Source organism: Triplophysa dalaica, chromosome 12 (genome assembly GCF_015846415.1).
Source record: "Triplophysa dalaica isolate WHDGS20190420 chromosome 12, ASM1584641v1, whole genome shotgun sequence".
Classification (NCBI taxonomy): Eukaryota; Metazoa; Chordata; class Actinopteri; order Cypriniformes; family Nemacheilidae; genus Triplophysa; species Triplophysa dalaica.
Genome location: NC_079553.1, coordinates 10,787,813 through 10,794,082, shown reverse-complemented (window position 1 = coordinate 10,794,082; position 6,270 = coordinate 10,787,813).

Here is a 6,270-nt window from a genome sequence, read left to right as displayed (position 1 = left end):
ATTAGCCACTTCATCTTCCTCTTCTCATTGAGGACACCGCGGGCCCCCCTCTGTAAGTTATACGCCGTCTATTTGCGGAGCTCAGCTGAGCCACTCCACTCCAGCCCGGCACTGTTTGACATCCTCCCGGTTCGTTTGCTCATGTCATTGTCTTTTAAAATGGCTGTTAAAAAAACATCTCATTGGAAGTGGCATGAGATTCCCTGGTGCTATTGGCTGGCAATGGTTTTCTCTGGAGCCTCAGCTAACCGCATCAATCTCCACTGTCCCTCTGCGCTGATGATGGAGGGAAATTACATTTGCATACTGTATCTGCGCATAGCTACGCAGAACTAAATTACAATCCCTTACAACTGCAATTACTCTGGGAAAACAGCCAGCGTGGATCTCTCGGAAAAGCTGGTTTTGTTCTCTTTTTCTGCTTTTTTATGAGAGACAATGAATCTCACTGCAGATACGTGGCTACCTGTTTTTACACGTCCCCTCCCTTCTTGAAACACCTGTGCTCGGTGGTTGTCTCATTGTTTTTCTCATCCCTCGCTCATAAAGATTGAGAGACCAAAGAAACGACAGCAGGAGGCTCACTGACTCATTCCTCATTTCTGGCGCCAGCTCGCTGATGGTATGTTTCCTGTCACCACTTAAAAAAGTAGGTCATGTGATGCGAACGACTTGAGTTTCCAGATGCTAATCGTACCTGTCAACATAAATTCAACCGGTTTGGCTTGGGGCAACCGCAAATATGCAATATGCACTTTAGTTACAGACACCAACAGGTTTCAGACATTAAAGCGATGTCTCAAGCATTGCAATTGCAGTTTGAATATACTGTATATTTTTTCAGTTCTGTTGTCTAATCTGGTATTCTATTTTACAATGGACATATTTTGACACACCGAAAAAATGGTCTTGCACCCTTAAATGTTTAAGTACTGTTTTAACAACTCATTTCAACAAAAAATTATGGCTAGATGAATTGCTATGACTTTGAAATTCAATTGAAACTGTTTAACTTATTTTGATAAGTTAAGAGAATGTACAATTTCTAAAGTTGTCCGCATAATGTGAAAGCAAAAAAGTGTGTTTTTGCTTCATAGAAAAATTATGAACAGGTTCTGCTACTTAAAAAATAATAATAAATATTGTTTGGATATACCCTGAAATTACAATAAAACAGCGATACATTTTTTCTTCAAACAAACACAACATTACAAGCAACATCTGACCACATTCTGTTTGAATCAGACATCCTTTTAGATCTATAAACACCAGCATCCATGCAGAGAAATATAAATGTTACTGTTTTCCTAAAGTGCCAGGAATATTGTAGCATTATGGATTAGATGTCATGTCCGGCGTCCTCTTATGGATGGCAGAAGAATGTGAAAGTAGCAAGCGACCTGGACGTAAAAGATCAGGATTTATAGCCTGGAATCTCTTGAACAATTTTATCAAAAGCCCATTCCAGCGTGGCATTTTTCTTTGGCCCATAAATCAGTGTTGTGAAGCCCCTTTGGTGGACAGTAAGAGGAGATAGATGAGCCGGGGGAGAGGTCAGCGCTGATTTTTCACCTCAACATCCTGTCATGGGCCTCAGGCAGCTGCTGTGCTTTATGAATTGGTCTTTTAGTGACTTGCTGTGTTTTTAATTTGTTTTACTCGGTTTGAGCAAAAGAAGCAAAAAACAGGGGTATTAGGACCTTGCTTATCAAAGCCGGGCTGCAGATAATGTATTGATCGTTGAAGGACTCGCACATTCTGGCTGGCCCTTTCGAGCGGTATAAAAATTGAGCAAACTTTTGACAAATGAGAGAGCATGAGGGGAATTTGTCAATCTCTAAATTGTTAAATTCTGCAAAAGTTTGGTTTTCTGTCCCTTATGTATCGTTTTGGAAGTTTTTATGATTTAAAACGGAAAAAAAAAATCTGCGATTTTATGTCCAAGCGATAATAGCCCACACTGTTGCGTACGCACACAATAGGTGTGTTACAATAGGCCGATATCCTAACCATGATATTAAAATACAGTTTTCAAAGTTGTCTTCCTTTTACACATATGATAATATTGTATATATTTAGTATAGTTTTGCGTTAAGAGCAACAATGCTTACAATCCATTTCTCTTTGCCTTCCTTTGCTTTTGAGGGGGTTCAACACAAAACAAACCAAATGAATGGTGAATTTACTACTAGCATTATAAAATACCTATCATGATAATATCTTTATTGTGAAAATCGAACCTGATCTCAAGGGAATCCATAGGTATTTTACAAATTGGCTAATTTGTATGATGTGAATCTCACAAAAAGATACAATTCTTAGAATAAAGCAATATTGAAGCCCATCCCCTAACCCCACACTTACACCAAACATCACTGGCGCAAAAGCAAATCAAACTTAAATGTATGAATGAATAAGATTATACGTATTAAAATCTCATAAACTACCTATGAATTCCTGCAAGATTGTATTGAAAAATCTGATACTGTGACAGCCCTTGTGCACAAAAGGTGTATTGCTTTAAATAAACGTAATGGCTGCAGTATGTTAATGAATGTACTGTATGCAAAAGACTTAACCCAGCAAGTGTGAATGTGACAGCTCGCCCCCTCTCTTAAAGCCTAACTGATTTATTTCTTCATCCGTCACGGCAGGCCTGATTGTGGTCCGGCGCACACTCATCCTCTGATTGAAAGGCCTTCATTTACTATGCGCCTATGTAAAGCAGAGGACTGTCGCTGACCTTGGCTCTTTGAATGATGTCGGTGAGTGGAGCATCCACAGAAGTGAGAGTAAAGTGGACCTTATAACACTAAAACCATTGTGAGTTTAAGCATAAGAGGCAGGATACTCTTTGCAAAGATCAAAACGGCCCATAATAACCCTTCCAATGTTAGATATATAATTTAAAATTATCAAAGGATAAGAGTGTATACACTGTAAACAAATGGCAACACACACAGACGTTTCTGTACCTGGTCTCTTTACCTGGTATGAGGTAGTCGGTTAACATTACTGGCATTCCTGTGAGCTTGGCCCGAGGGGAGTAGACTGCTCAGTGGGAACGTTTAAGGGCAGCTGCTGTGGTGTGATTTACTGCAGGTCTGCGTTTGAAGCTGGGGTCAGAGGTCTGCGAGCACTGCCGGCCTCTGTGATCATCCGCAACAGATTACGACCAAAGTCAAGAGTCTAACAGACACAGATACATCACCTGTAGGAAGCATCTACCTGTCTGCTCAGTGTCTGACCACTCCCCCCTTCCTTTGGAGTGTAATCTTTCACGTTATTCACAAAAAATTGTTCTTTTGGACAGTTGCTTTTAGGTTAAGTAGTAGTTCACGCAATTAAATAAAATCATGTAAAAACTGATTTATTAGACCATCAACCAATGCAAGGTTCGTTCCACATGGCTGCCGTAAACTAACAATCTTGGTGATTACCAAGATCATTTTGTCTGTAATGGTTTTTCGAAAAAATATGTGTGAGCTCTCTTGTCACAGTAGTTTTTCTAATGCTAAAATATAATTTGTTGCCATTTTTAATTTACTGTTTTACAAGAAAAAGTGATTCATTTTTTTATTCAGATGCCAAATTAAAGATAATTTACTTGCCGTCCTTAAAGTCCAAGTGAAATCAAAATAATTCCAGCGTTTATTGTAAATAGCGTACTAATGTGGGTCTTTTTTTATTTTATTCATGTGCCCTCATAATCTTCAGTTAAAATCTGAAAATGCACTTCTGTCCCATGCCCACAATTTTTTCTCACTCGAAATACCCTTTCACTCTGAAATGCGTTAGAATACGATGTGACGATCGCAACTTCTCATGAACTTTAAAAGTCCGGTGGGTAATTTTTTGGAGGAGCTATTGACAGAAATGCAATATAATATACATAACTATGTGCTCAGAGGTGTATAAAGACCTTACATGATGAAGCGTATGTTTTAATTACCTAAGCATGAGCAACTTCTATCTTAATAAACCGCAGGTCTGATGGATGGAATGCTGTTGCTACACTAGCCCTAAATGGACAAACTGCTCCACCAAACATGTTTCGTAAATACATGATCTCATTCAGGAAACAAGTGAAAATGTAGTTGCAATTTGCAAAATCACCACTAGATACACCTAAATTATTACACAATGGTACTTTAATAGAACAAAGTTTTATCGTTCCAACGTTACGCTTGATAAATGTGTGACTTCTGAGATAGATTTGAGGTAAATTAACGTGAATAAAGAATATTCCGTGGTTTAAATGTGTTATTTGAGAAATACATTTTGGGGATTTACACGTTTTTGATAGATTCCCAAAATATTTGTTTACTTTTGATTACAACACGCATTTGGTCGAATTAATTTGTTAAGCACTGTAACGCACGGAAAGATTGCAACAAATATACGTTGCTATTTACCTTCGTTTCGTATATCAACAAAAGTATGCTGCAAAAGGCATTGGTTAATAGCGTCAAACGTCATTGGAAACCGTCTTACCTTTGTATAGAATTGTTTGGTGCTTGACAGAAAACAGCATACAAGTTTGGAATGATACGAGTACTAGAATGCAACAATGGAATGTACAGAAACACGTACTGTCCCTTAATAGACTTCAAACATTTTTCTGCGGCTATAAAATGAAAAGTGAGGGTGTCATCAATGATCTGTCTCTTTCTGATGTAGCGAAAATATGCTTCTGCACTTCATTCATCTTTTTTTCCATCCTGTAAATTTTAATACCAGTTACCTAAAACTTACAGCCAAGTACATTTCCTCTTGGTGAAGCGCAATGAGTCAGAATAAGGCCTTCTCAGGAACTGACTAAATGTAAACTCTTTAAAACAGTAACGCCCTCGAAAACACATTAAACATGTTAAAGCGCTTTTAAACTTATCGGTAAGTATCCAGTGTGGTCTCATGATCTCTATCTTGCTTTGGAAAAACATGAACAGGCATGATTGAATTCATGTCGTTTCTATAGAAGAGCAACAAATACAATATGTTGCAAACGTCCGTGTATCATCAACTCTCTCTGACCACTCCACTGAATGGCAAGATTTCCTTTTCTGCTTTGAATGCCCTAATGATTTCTTTCTCCCATCACACCAATCAATAGCAAACAAGTCCAAGAAGACAGCAGACAACTGTTCAGATTTGATGAGTCAATCAAGTGGGGGAAAGAAAAGCACTCCAGTGTCTCACGCACCTCCAGATCACCTCCGCACGCGAATGGATGGTTTGGGTTAGCAGGCTGTCCGCAGTAGAAACAGAATCTTCATAAGGAGAGTAAAAGGCTGTGATTGCAGCAAATGCCTTCGTCCCAGCCGAAGCCCAAGGCGCGATCTTCCATCATCAGACATGATGGACGTAAATACTGAGTGCAAGGCGTCATCTTCCATCATCAGACAGGATGGACATAAATACGGAGTGCAATCAACAAACAATCTTCATCTGGGAAACAGGAGAATAATCACCATGCTGAACTTTACCAAAAATTAGGATATCATGGAACAAATGTTCACATGATTTGCAAGAGATGCAAACTGATTGCATCATAACAAAAACAATTCAGACTATGTAAATGCATTTCTTTTATTTTGTAGGATGTTCTTGCAATTGACTCAAAGACATTATGAAAGATTAATGGTTAAAGTAAAAAAAGGAATGTCAATTGTCAAACAGGTTCCTTGTACCTGTTGCATTTTTAGCACTATTTTTAGAGCCCAAGCACTTACAAAATACTGTCTATAAGCGATAAATGGGGGTGCAGAGATGGTCTAATTGCAAGAAAACTCTGGGTAGCTCATTGTGATTTCGGTGTGCCCACAAAGTGTTAAATTACAGGCATCCTCAACCCAAAGCAATAGACCTTTTGATGTTTGTTGCTTGGCAACAACTAATTTAAGCTGCCTTTGTGTGATATGGTACTTTTTTATTTGGCTGGAAAAAAGGAAAATTGTTTTGCATATCTGCATCCTTGGGGAGAACCCGTAGGGGGTTTGGGAAGTGGGGGGGGGTAAAATGTTGCCAGTATTTAGATATTAAAAGTGTAAAAAACATTTGAAGGTAAAATAGTTTGTACATACCAGAAGTTAGTTATACCTTACAATATCTCCAGAAACGTATTTTGATTAGATTTTCTTGAAGATAAATTCCCACAGACTGCTTAAGAAACAATTTACCAGTTTTGGCAAAATAGACCAGAAGATACTGAGATTATGGTAGTAATGAACGGTTTCTTTCATGTCAAAAGGCAAGCAAAGCCCACATTTT